This window comes from Zea mays, chromosome 1 (assembly GCF_902167145.1).
Source record: "Zea mays cultivar B73 chromosome 1, Zm-B73-REFERENCE-NAM-5.0, whole genome shotgun sequence".
Classification (NCBI taxonomy): Eukaryota; Viridiplantae; Streptophyta; class Magnoliopsida; order Poales; family Poaceae; genus Zea; species Zea mays.
Window position 1 is genome coordinate 127,679,562 of NC_050096.1, and position 13,963 is coordinate 127,693,524.

The 13,963-nt window shown below is 43.1% G+C and overlaps 1 long non-coding RNA gene across 1 annotated transcript; it reads left to right on the top strand.

Moving 5' to 3' along the window:
* Window positions 1-2,409: 2,409 nt before the first annotated feature.
* Window positions 2,410-4,187, top strand: LOC111590601 (uncharacterized). The gene is made up of 2 exons (XR_002749737.2): window positions 2,410-2,676; window positions 3,893-4,187. It is a non-coding gene; the product is annotated as an uncharacterized lncRNA (long non-coding RNA).
* Window positions 4,188-13,963: the final 9,776 nt, after the last annotated feature.

Below are 13,963 nucleotides of genomic sequence, written 5' to 3' on the forward strand. Positions count from 1 at the left end.
GCCCTTGTCTTCACCACAAAATAGACAGTAAATCTTCCTGGATTGGTCCCCATATCTTCCTCTGAAGCCCCTGGCGCCTCTGCCTCTTGGAGCTGGCGGCCGAAAAGAGCTTTGTTGCTGCCCCAAAGATTGTGAAGAATACTGCGGCCTCTGCAGCTGATTTCATCTATCATCATTCTGAGTGGAGTTGTGAATTGACCTGACATGCCTCAGGTGGATTCTTCCTATGAAGCCCCTGGTCATCTCAGAGAACCTATAAGCTTCCTCCCTTCTTTGACGGAAGTCATTGTCAGCCCTGATGTACTCATCCATATTTTGAAGCAGCTTCTCCAGAGTCTGTGGAGGCTTTCTGGCGAAATATTGGGTAGTAGGTCCTGGACGAAGCCCCTTGACCATGGCCTTAATGACAATTTCATTAGGCACTATAGGCGCCTATGCTCTGAGACGCAAGAACCTTCGGACGTATGCCTGAAGATACTCCTCATGGTCTTGCGTGCATTGAAATAGGGCCTGAGCTATGACCGGCTTCGTCTGAAAGCCTTGAAAGCTTGTAAGTAGCATATCCTTGAGCTTCTGCCACGAAGTAATAGTCCCTAGCCAAAGAGAAGAATACCATGTTTGGGCCACATTCCGAACTGCCATGACAAAAGATTTGGCCATGACAGCTGCATTGCCTCCATATGAAGATATGGTTGCTTCATAACTCATCAAAAACTGCTTCGGATTCGAATGCCCATCATACATAGGGAGCTGAGGTGGCTTTGTATGATGGAGGCCATGGGATAGCCTGCAGTTCTGCTGCCAAGGGAGAAGCATCATCAAATGTATAGGTATCATGATTAAAATCATCATACCATCCATCCTCATTGAATAGGCCTTCTTGATGAAGCTCCCTGTGTTGAGGCCTTTGATCTTGTTCGTCTTGAGCAAGATGGCGTACTTCTTCAGTGGCTTCGTCGATCTGCCTTTGAAGATCAGCCAGTCGGGCCATCTTCTCCTTCTTCCTTTGTACTTGCTGATGGATTATCTCCATGTTTCTGATTTCTTGGTCCAACTCCTCCTCCTGGAGTGTTGGGCTAGTGGCCTTCCTCTTCTGGCTTCGGGCCTCTCAAAGAGAAAGGGTCTCCTGGTTTGGGTCCAGTGGCTGTAGTGCGGCAGCCTCTGGCACTGAAGCTTTCTTTGGCGGCATGACGAAGGTTAGTGCTTGCCGAAGGTGGTCGAAAAAGGGTTCACCGGAGGTGGGCGCCAATGTTGGCGACTTGTTCTCAAATGCTTCGTCTTGAGAACAAGACAACACAAAAACAGGTTTTTTGTTAATGCCCTTCGTCATTCGGAACATTATTTCCCTAAGGATATAATGATCTTCGGACGAAGGTCATGTAGGACATACCTTCATCATCTCAACATATATATAAACATATCAAGGGCGGATGAGGCATGTAAAACATAAGGGATAATGTGAACAAACATATAACATCATCATACACATTTCTTATTATATAATCATAAATGAATAATGACAATATTGAATTACATTTGTACCTTCGGCTTGACAGAAAATGAAAGTACAAGCGTGACGCAAAAATGAGTACAAGTCAGCGTGAACAGTACGGGGGTACTGTTCATCTATTTATAGGCACGGGACACAGTCCGTGTAAAATTACATCCATGCCCTTCACATTTGCTAATGACTTTAAGGTAGTCCACCGAGGTCTAAATAGCCTTTTCCCTTTCAAGTCGGTTTTCTTTTTTTGCCTTTATGCCGAAGCTCACTTGCGCGTAGCTTCGGCGCTGCGTCAACCTTCGTATTGTTCGTGCTTTTCACACTATGTGGTTCTGATCCCAGTCCGAAGGCACCTGTTCATATATTACACTCGAGAAACATTGTCAAATCATGTTTTTGAGGACCTTCGAAAGACGAAGGCCTCCAACAGAGTCCTCGGAGCGTGTCATGAGAAGGAGATCAATTAAGTATGTTAAAGTCCTGTGAACTAATCATTCTGAGCGCGAGGCTACTTGGGAACTTGAGGAGCTGATGTGGCAGAAGTACCCCAAACTTTTCGTTATGGGTGAGTTTTTTGTCTTCGCTGATCTTTCTTTTGTCATTCCGATAGAAGCGTTGGAATTCGAGGTCGAATTCTTTTTAAGGGGGGTAGAGTGTGATACCCAATTTCTGAAAAGAAGTTAAATTTCTTTTTGTCTTTTCTTTCGTGATCTGTGTCATTGGGGTTTGGAGTTTTAGGAGGTACTTACCTCAGAGGAACAGTAGATCTTTTTTTCGGCATTCTTTCGCCGGGGTTGGGAGCTCAGTTGAGAGATGAGTTTTCTGGGCCGTTGATTTGCATCCGATGGTCGGAAGGCCCTCTCTCCTCTCTAACCCTAGCCCCCCTCTCACTCTCCCACCCCTTTGGCCGCCGCCCCCTCCCTCTCTTCCTCTCTTTTCCATCCTTGTAGCCGCCCTCTCCCTTTCTTCCTTCCTTTCTCCATAGCAGCAGCCGCCCCCCATCACACCCAACCCTAGCTGCCCCCCCATCTCCTCCTCCCCAAGGTGCAGCCACCTCTCCTCCTCCCCCAAGGTGCAGCCACCTCTCCTCCTTTGGATCTCCATCGAGTTGGTGCAAGCCTCTAATTGGAGAATTGGTGGAGGAAAAAGAAAGGGGCGAAGGAAGAACTAAGGTGATCTTGTGTTTATTTTGTATTTGTTCTACGATTACTTTTGATTAACCGTTCACCTAGGCGAATTGGTAGAAGTGTTGTCCTGATTTTTGGTGGCGGGCGGACAGCAGTAGTATTAGTAGTTTCTAGGATTTTTGCGGGGGTAATTTGCTGCAATCACTATGAAAATCATTTAGAGCTTTGTCATATCTTTCAATAGAGTACTTATGCGTTCGATTCGGTGGTATATTCTAGGAGATATCACATTTTGAACTCAGCTAGGTTGTTGTCCAAAAACTGAACGCAGGGTGTACTTTGTCGGCTGTTTGGGGGCCATCAAGATGTTGGAATGTAATTATCTTTTGAATACAAAACTTGTGGGGAATTTTATATATATGCTTCTGGAGTTTTTTTTTTGATATCACTGCTGTTATAATTTTAAAGTTATGAAATTATCAAGCAGCGCCGCTGCAGTTTGGTGGGTGATGGGGAGAGTTGTCGCTCGCGAGGGGTTGGAATTGCACGTAGGTGCGGCGTTGTTTATTAGTGTTTGTTATGTGGATTTGTGCACTAAGATGTGTGTCAAAAAACATGTGGTGGACTTCCGGATCGTACTTAGGGGTTGAATTAAGTGTCCTGTTCTTGATTCATATAAGTATTGAATGTGTTTATCATTGAATTTCATTATAAGAATTGTCGTATGAAGTTAATCATGTTCTATTATTTACATGTGTTGAGGGCATTGTTCGAGCATGTTATATGTGTTGATTATTATTTTGAGGAAGTGGAAGTATCTATTTAACACATGTTAAATGGGTGGACCTATGTTGGTTTGTCATGCATAGTGCATCCATCATTCTTTGCATTGAAGTTTCGTCGCTATCATATGGTCCGACCGTACCGGTACAATAAGCATCATACGTTGCCCGAGGAGGGGTATGATGCAGTTTCATATCTTTAGAGGTATGAAGGCAGAAGTCATTATTGCATTTGTAGTCATGTGCACCCATGGGTAAAATGTGGAACTTGTCATGGATATGTTAATCTTGTGGATCTCCTCTTTGTGATTTTGGAACTGGGTATTTGGTACTTTGTATACTTGCTGCACTTTAATATTTAAGAAGGGAGTTGTGAACTCCGTGGTTGGTAAAACACGGTTTGTTTACGTTGTCCAATTGTTGCTTGATTATTTTACTTGCTGAGATATGTCATCTCACTCTTGCATTGTTTGATGCAGGCACTTGAACCTTGCCTGGGGAAAGGAGGGAAGTAGTAGCACGATCACTACACCACTAAACAACTTTACCACTGCTTAGTAATGATTTTTAATCAGGGGCTTCGGGTCAAGGATGTTGGTTATTTTGAAATAGTGTGTGCCAGTGGTCTAATATGTTCTAGTCTTTATCGTGGTCGTATTTTTGGTTAGCTGAATTAATTTTGTCCTGAATGTTTATTTTTCTCTTGCATCATGATTATACACTGTGGATTACCTTTCTCTTGCATAATGTTTAAACACTGTGGATTCCTCGTTATGCAACTTTCAAGGGAGGTGCTGCCGAATTTTTCCTTTCTATCTTCATCTTTTTTATACATAACCATTTGGGAGAAAGTGTTTTGGTGACATCCATTGTGTCTTGGTCAATGGGGTGTTACAGTTTGTGTATTCTAATTTTATGCCTAGGCTATAGGTTAATTTATGTAAATATTTATTTGTTTAATAAGATAAATAAAAAGGAAACCCTAGTGGTAAATGGATATTTAACCTTGTGAGATTAATAATATGTAGTATAAGGATTTATCCCTGGTTTAACTTTTATGTCCCATTAAAAGGAGTAGAATCAGATTATGTAATCATGGAGATAGACAATACTTAGAGAATAACAAACTACTAAATGTGATTAGTTCACCTTATAACCTAAACTCCCTCTTGAGTTTATACTTTTCCTTTTGAGACGTGTTCCATTGTTTGTACATGATTGGTGTGCTGTTCATTTGTCATTTTCCAAATGTATTGAATGTATGGTCGCTTTATTTAGACGACGAACAGCATGTGGTTCCTGAGTGTGTTGCTGAAGATCTTCCTGAGCAACAACCTGGTGAAGGCAAGTGTCCTCTTACCTATTATGTCCTACTTACTTTATAATTCATCGTCCCGCATTACTTTATGGAAACCTAAGGATTGACTAGTCTGTATTTACCTTATCCTTGTTTACCTTTTGGGATATCATGGTTAGCGTTATGCTATTGCTTTAACTTAATCAATGAACATGATGTGAATATTTTAGGGGACTCAGGACATTTTCCTGAGTACCTCTCCGTAAGGACCTGTTCGTTGAGTGACCACCCGGGATAACAGTGCAACCATGAGGGTGGAATGGGACGCCCTTAGCTAAATAATTAGATGAACCTGGGGGTGTAGTTGGCTTTGCCGGAGGGCCGTCAATGGGGGCTGGGGCGTAGTGCTTGCTCTGCCAAGGGGGGTGCACAGGTTCATTCGATTTGGTTTTGTTAGTCACCCACCTTGGGGAGGTGTACTGCATTTGTACGACTGGCGAAACCTAACAAGCAGCTATGCACCAGGGTAGTCTTTGTAAAGGCTACGTAGTGAGACCCTGCCAGGTCACTATGGCGGAACCGCCCGAATTATTCCAGCTTAAGTGCCTAAGTCACGCCACAAGGGCCGCAACACACTTAAATCGGAATAACCCGTCAGTCCCTCAGATCTAGTCTGATAAAGCCACTTAACTAGGATCAAATACCACAATCTCACTCGAAGGTGAGTCACAGAAGGAATACAATAAAACAGGAAAACCTCAAATTTAAGTACTGAATTATTACATAGATCGAAGTTTTTCAAGTTGCTGGTAAGAGTTCATAAATAAGATGCAGTGGACAATCGATGTCGTCGATAGCGAGGAAATGGGCAAGGCCTAGCCCACTACTCCTCGTGCTCCTCTCCTGCCGGAGCAGCATCCCACTCGACCGTCCAACCCGGTGGCAGGGTGGTAGGCCAAGTCACACCATCAACCATATCCTGAAGCGTGCCTGCAAAAATTATGCCACAAGCAAGGCTGAGTATACTGATACTCAGCTAGACTTACCCGGTGTGAGGAAACTACTCCTCTACCTCTATACTATTCAACTGTTTGGCTGAGGGGTTTGGTTTGCCAAAAGCACTAGCTGTTTCTAAAATCAATTTTTAGCATTTCAAATTCTAGCATCATTATCTTAGCTAAGTTTGTTCCTTCTAAGCATACATGATAACAAGCATTTAGTTCAATCAACAAATTATCTCATGTAACCTCATTCCACTTCTTACTCAGTGTAGTACAAGGGGTCAAGCAGTCTCATTAGCTGCGAGAAGCAGACGATTCGAATCGAGTTTTTATCCTTGCAAGGTAAACCTAAACACACGACATGTCAGGGTACTCCAACCCCACACATGTCACCCGTCCCCATTGATTCCCCGTTCGCGTCCAGGCCTCACCGCCTTGGCATACAATGCTCCACTGACCCCGGCTGCCGCCGCGCAGTGACCGCACTTGTACCCACCATAGCAAGCATGGGAGACCCAGTCTCAGGTCGCGTGAGGGATAAAGTCTGCGCCCGGCTTCACTCAGGTACTAGGTTTATCGGTTACCATATTTCCCGACATGTGCTTAGTACGTTCAAAAGCTTGACTCAGGTATCCACACATTAATCCTTAATTCCTTTTTCCCGTCTCATGGACAAGGCATCCAACCTGGATCCAAGTCCATAGACTACATAGATCCCGTTATCAAGATGAATACAATCAATTCCTGACCTCGTGCGAGTGCTAGAAAAATCACTAGACTTCTACCGAGATCCTGATTAGCAAAGCAGCTACTCGACCTAGCATACTAGTATCCATCTCAAAAAGGAATCCTAAGTTCATGCAACTAGAGGTTTCAAGCAACTCCTACACTTAAGTGCACAATACAATCCTACAAGCATTAAGTGTAGTAAAGTAGCATATATAAATACGGTCATGCATAAAACCGGGGCTTGCCTTCAATAGCTGGGGCTGAGGGGAGATCCTCGATGGCAGCCTCGGGAGCTTGCTCTTGGTCTTCCTCTTGGACAGTTCCTTTGTCGGGGATGAGCACGTACTCTTCGTCAGCGAGATTACAATCTAATGAATGCAATGAGTAAGATACATGCATGATATGATATGTGCTTTAGCAATTAACTTTGATGGTGAAAGATCCACATAAATCAGATAGAGTTTAATCTTGCTATTAAAGATTTTTGGTGGTATACTTAGTATTTTAGATTACACTCAGTTAAACTAAGTGGTAAGTCCATCTTGGTGTTCCACTTAATTCTTTTTAAAGCCTTAGTAAGAATTTGTCAAGATTTCTTGTTGAACTTATTGGGGCGAGGTTTATCTTTCATTTCTTTCCCTTTATTTCTTTTATGTTTTTAAGGTGGGTTTGAACTACAAGTTGTCTTAATAAGTTTCCAAAAATTCTGTAAAAATTACAGTGGCTTGTTACTGGTGTATAATTATCTGTCTAAAAAGTTGGAGTTCGAAAAGTGAATAGTTCTTTCTATATAAAATTACCAATTATTAGGGCAGAGGGGTTGTTTTGAACTACATCTCCTTTTTAATAGTGAGTTATTCTTTAAGACATATTTTTTCTGGCATTTAGATGTTATAACATGACTTTGCACAAATTTCTAGCCATTAATACTTATTAATTATTTTGCTATGATTTTTTCAAGTTTATAGCCAAAGGGGTGCTTTCTACTACCACTATATTTGAAAAATATCAAAAAACAGATTTCTGATTTTTTCTAGCTTCTTCTTTGTGCAAGAGCAATCATTCTGAAGTTTGGCATCTTTTTGCTTAAGGGAAGGGTGGTAGGAATTTATTTGGATTAAATGGCCTTTTTCATGAAGTATGGCAATGGGTATTATTTTGCAGCTTCCAATTGGGTTTTGCATTTTTCTCTGGTGGCCTATCTCATTATTGATCTAGCAAAATTTTATTTGCCCATTATTGCACCATTTTTGGGTTGCTCACGATTTAATTGAAATATGACTAATTATCAAATTCTATTTGTTTACCCTACTTAAAATGATGGGTTGGAGTGGTTACCATTTTTGTAGTGGGGTTCTAGTGGTTACAAGTTCACTGGATTTTTATTAATAATTTTGGATTTGTTTTTATAATTCCAATAATTGTTTTCTAGTTGGAATAATGCTAAATAAAACATTTCACTTTGATTCTGTTCTGAACTAGTGGTCCCTTTATTTTTCCTAGGTTCTCTGTTACTTAAGTAGGCTATGAAAAATAATTGCACTCACTGTTCATTATTTTCTAATGTCTTTCTGATTTTCCTAAATTTTGGGCAAAATGGCTTTTAATAGATATCCCTACTTAAATTTTCAATACTGGGGTTCCTACTATTTTTAAATAGTGTTTAATTGGGGTTTGAACATCTACAAATTTTCTTAGGTTCAGAGCAGAAGCATAACTAATTTTCTTTAATTTAATAAGGTTTGGTTAGTTTCTGTATTTAATTCCAAACTCTAAAATTTAAAACAAAAAGCATGGGGTTTAGTATTTTTAATTGGTAGTCCATAATATTTAAAATCAAGCAAAATTGGTTTGACAATTTTTGATTAAGTATTTCTCAAGTTATGAATTTCCTAAGTTCTCTGTTCATTTAAAAGATTAAACAAAAATGATTAAATGGGAAACGACTTTGCATCGGGGTCCCTGGCGGGTGTTTTCAAATTTCCTTACAGACTAGTCCTTGGATTACTATTCAAATGAGTCACTGACAGTTCAGAAAACCCCCTGGGGTTCCTCTAAACCTAACCCGAGGTCCTTCCCCCAAATTAAACAGTCCCGCGGCGGAGGAAAGGGAGGAGGGGCTTACCGGTGGCGAGACTGCTCCGGTGAGGTGGCCGAGGGTGTAGGGGAGGTCCTGAGGGTCACGGCGATGTGCGGGTCGCCGTCGGGGATGGTCGGAGTCGGCCGGTCCACGTGCGCAGGAGGGGGAGCTCGTCGGCGGCGAGGAGTCCGGCCGGGTTGCTCAGTCTACGCGCGCAGGCGGGCGGCCGAAGTCCGGCGAGGATGATCTTGGTTCTCCGGTGAAGTTCTGCCAGGTCCGAGAGCTTGGGAAGCTTCACGAGCTATTGGTGAACCTAACCGAGCGACTGGCGTGGCTTGGAAGTGACCGGGGTGGGCTGGCCACGGTGGTCGAGGCTCGGGTGGCAATGGCGGGCGGAAGAGAGCTCGTCGGAGCTAAGGAGGGGCGTCTGGCCGGTGAAGGTGAGCACGGGGTGAGGTGAGGCGCGCCCGGGAAGGCTTTATAGGCGTGGGCGGGCACGGCCGAGGGCGAGGCTCTGACAAGTGCTCGGGGCGTGCGCGGGCGAACGTCAGTGCACGCTCTGGCGCCTGGCACGGCGTCGAGCATGAGGCAGCGCTGAGAGAGGTCGAGTTCAACGCGGATTGGCTCCATAACTTTGAGATTATGGCCATGATCCCGTTGAGAGATCTCTTCCCCTGACATTCCTTTGTCGCTTGTGTGTGGAGGCTTGCAGGTTTTGCTGACTGGATCAAGAGATAGAGAGGGGAGAAATCGGGTTTGTCTCACTGCCGCGCACAGAGAGAAGATCCTGGGTTTGACGTGTCCAAGGCACGTGTCTCGATGCCATCTTCTGATATGAGGTAGAGAGGTTAGTTAGGCACATTTTTGTCAATGGGGTCATTAGGATTTGAGCTAGGGATCAAGGTGAACACGCTCGGTCTTTGGCTCAAGGGCTGAAATTCAGAAATCTGAATTTGAGAAATCCCTATTGAACCCTAACTTGAAAAGCTAGTTTGGAGTTTTTATTAAACTATTTTGGCCAAGCTTCCATAATCTTTATTGTAGCTTATTTAGTATATTTCAATGTTTATAATTGGCCTAAGCCATGATTTTATATTTTTCATGGTCTTTTACCCCTTTTCTTTATTTCTACTAGATAGCTTGATTAGGGTTGGTGTTAGGGTTTCAAAAAAATTTCTCTTTTTGAAAATCTTATTTGTTTGGAACATGATTCTTTAGATATACACTTAGTAGACCTTTTCTTCTTAAGTTAATTTGATGCTTCATGATCAATTTGGTTCACATGAAATGTTAATTCTTGGGTTAGCACTTGAGAGAAACCCTAGGTGACACTGGGGTGTCACAGTCACCTTGGTAGTGATCAATGGGGAGTCATGATCTCCGGGCAGAATGGGTATCACGACTCGTGTGTCACACCCGGATTTTAGGGGTCCAAAACCCGGGCGCGAACATAATCACCGGGTGTGCTGGGACCAAGTCTCACACATATGATGATTCATGGCACAGGATCGAATGTCACATCTTTACTACATAACAGGAGTTCTATACAAAATAAATAAATAATTACATTATAAGGAGACAACGGTCCAGCAACCCAAAGTTGACTGGGAGACGACGGCCTAGACCTCTCACGAACACATCGCAGCATCCTTCAAGCGCCTCATCCTGCGGTACCTGTTCTTGACCTGTGGGGGGTGAGACAGCAAGAGTGAGCTCACATACGTTCATCGCTCAACAAGTTGTGGGGAATAATGTGCATGAACTCGCCAAAGGCGGGAGCTCACGTGAAGTGTAAGGCTTACCAAAGAGGATGGTTAGTGCTGAGCATTGCTTTTAAAGTTGATCAAAATTTTATTAGCAGTTACTAAGTGTAAGTAAATACCAACCCAATTAAGTAGTAGAACAAAAGTAACAACCTCACCTGCGATGCAATGCATATGACAAATTGAGTTTAAGTTCCATAATTTAATCATCAGAGAGTCCTGAGCTGCTCATGACCGTGAGCTCGGCTAGTATACCAGTTTTACACTCTGCAGAGGTGGTACCCTTTACCCACAAGTCATGTTACCCATCTGCCAAGGGATCGCGACTTCCCATACACCTCTACCGAGGAGGCGAGGCAGGGTAACACTACGAGGCCTTTACAAAGTTCCACTAGCTTCAGAAAACCCGCTACAGTTTATAGGAAGCTCCAATGCAGGAATCCCTTGCAGGACCGCCATCGCAGCAAAATCCTCCCGAGGGCCTCCCTACACTGACCACTCCCCTACTGCCCTTGCCCCTTTCGGGTAAGGTAGTCCTCCACTAGCTTTCCTAATTAATCAGTCAAGGGCGTCCATAAACCCTTGTGGTGGCACGTGTTTCTCAAGTTAAGCTCTATGTTCCAATTAACATTTAATGATCTTGTCATGAACATAAATAAAATAACAACATAATTGGAACATAGATATAATGAAATATTAACCCAAAACCATATAAAGCAGTAGCAGAACTACCCAAGTGATTCAGGGGTAAACAAGGTATTCAGGATAAACAAACTAGGGTAACCTATTAGGTCCCATCAAAATTAACCTATGCAGATCATTATGATTAATTAGAACATGAGTGGGTAAAAGAAGTGATCAAGGGCACAACTTGCCTGAGACTTGAGATTCCAGGTACCAGGATGATCTTCAGGTGACTCGTGACCTCACGCTAGTCGTAGCAATACAAACAAACATTGTATAGGCAAAATTAACATTACACCAAACATAAGTAAAAATATATATTAATAATCTACATATTAAAATAAGATCACAGGAACAAGAATTATTAATTTCGGAGTTATAGATTTTAAGTTATGGATTTCCAAAGATTCTATGTGTTTTGTACAAGATTAATTAGGATATAAATTTTAATGTGGCTTTCATGTCAAAACAGTGGTACTAAATGATAATCAATAATATTACAAAATTATAGGAATTGGAATGGATTAATTTGGACTTCACCTGAATTTTCTACAAATTAAACAAGTTTCTAGATTTATTTGTGCACTAAAAATTGATTTCTGATATTAATTTCTGATTTTCAATGCTCTCTGGATTGGGCCTCAATAACAGAAAACAGCAGGGGCTCACTAGTAAATTATCCTAGACTCAGTGAATAATGCCCCCAGGACGGCGGGTTGGTTTCTGAGCTTCCCGAGGGCTTATTTGCAGTTTTACCGGGCCGAAGGGGTATCTAGGGTTTCTGACCGTTGGATCTGAGTTCAACGCTTAGGATTAGATCTAGCCTTTAATGAATCGGTACGTGATCTGGTTCGTCGGATCCGTGATCAAGGGCTGCGATCAATTATGCGCACGACCCGATCTCGCCCACACGTCGACCATCCAACGACCGAGATTCTATTTTACGAAACGATACCCTTCGGTCTAATATACGCCCTCCCTGATCGAATCAACGGCCAGCGTGCTACGTGCCTCACACAAAACGCCCGCCGGCGGCGAGAACCCACCAAATCCCCCCCACGGCCGCGCTAAGGTCTCCGGCGAGCAATTCCTACTGCGCCAAAGCTCGAATTGTCCCTACCGAAATAGCTACACGAAGCGAGCATAAGCACGAAGCTCTTGGTGGATTGCTTACCGAGAATCACCCGCGAAGAAGCTCTGCCCACGGCGTTAGGCGGTCCGACCGTGAGTCTTCGGCCACGGCGAGGAATTCCCCGAAGTTCGCCGCGCGATGCGCCAATGCAAGGTTACAGCCGTGACCCACCGCACCAGGCGTAGCTCCCGCACCCCAGACTTCGGTCCTATCGCTGAGAAATCGACCGGTCGACGACGGCGGACCGAATCCCCTCACACGGCGCGCGGCGGCGTTCTGGTGGCGATGAGAAATCGGGCTAACAGAGGGGATAGGGGAGAAGGAGCGCGTGCGCTCGGCTTTTATCCGCCGAGCCCACGGAGTCGGGGTCGTGGCCTAACTCGCGCGAAGCAAGGAAGTAAGCCGCGTATGGCGCTCGGGTTGTTGACGTGGATACGAAACAGACACAGCGAAGAAGGGGGAAGAGATAGAGATGACAGGCAGGTCCCACCTGTAAGCCATGCGGGGAAAGGAAGAGTGAGGCGCCCTGGCTGACGTACGGGCCCGGCTTGACAGTGATACAAATGAGCGCGCACGGGTGAGTACGTAGTTGCCCGGGAAACCGACATGTGGGCCCCACGCGCCAGTGAGTCCGGGCGCGGTGGCGATGGGCTGGCAGGGAGAGCATGGGTAGTGGGCCGAATTGGTTAGGAACCGGCCCAAACAGCATGTTGACCTTTTTCTTTTTATTTTCCCACCTTCTTTTCTTCATTTTCAATTTCAAACTCATTTAAAATTTAAATTCCATTCTTGTGACCATTTTATACTTAGGTTTATATTGTGCCATTAAAATACTGACTTTGAAGATACATATTATATATATATATTTCTATATTCTTTCTCTTTCTTCTCCTTCTCTATGTTATGTTCCAAATTCCTAAATGTAACTTAGGTCAACTTCAAATTTTGGATAATAATACATTTTTATTAATATTGCTGGTATTAAATGCACAGACAAATGAATCCAATATGATGCATAGGTTGTTTAGGTGTCTTTTATTAATTGTTTATTTGTTTAAGTGAGGTTTTCCCAGGTGATGATAAGTAGATACAATATACACATATACATAAAGGAAATATATTTTTTTCCTTTTATATGATCTCTTACAAGTTGGGTATTACAAATCCTACCCCCCCTTAAAAAGAATCTCGTCCACGAGATTTGTAAGAAAAGGGATACAATAAGTTTGGTCTAGAATTTTAGTTTCTCATTTGGGTTTTGGAAATCAAAGTTTTGTTCAAGTTTTTACATAACGGTTAGTAGACGATTTGGAACACATGGATATTGTATGTCTAGCCATCTATTAGGTCAGATGAGGTACGATTACGGCAAGTAGGGGTTGTGGCAAGGGTATAATAAGGAAAAACTTCATCCGGAATTGTGGACCTTGATTCCGCTGGCGATTCAACTTGATCTTCGAAGACTTGAGTTGATGCTTATCCTTTCCTTGATGAGGTTGATCTTCTTTGCCTTGGTGTCTTGGTTAAAACAGCTGTGGGTAGGGCAGGCTTTATGTGGGGTAGGTTGAAATCTGGTTTGATGTTGGGTTGGAATGGACGACCATCATGAACATGTTGGATAGGTTAGAATCTCGTTTTGAAATAGAAAGATTAAGCAACCTATCAAGAATACTTAGGTTGTTTGTGTATGGCCAAGTTGGTCTAGGGCACCAATTTAGGGTAAATATGTGTTATAGGGGTAGGGTCTAATCTTTTTCACCACTATTAACTAACATGTTTAAGTAACCCACATTAGATTAGATATGATCTTGGTTAGATTGGTGTGACTAGTTTGACTAGATAAGATCTAATTAATTTGCATTAG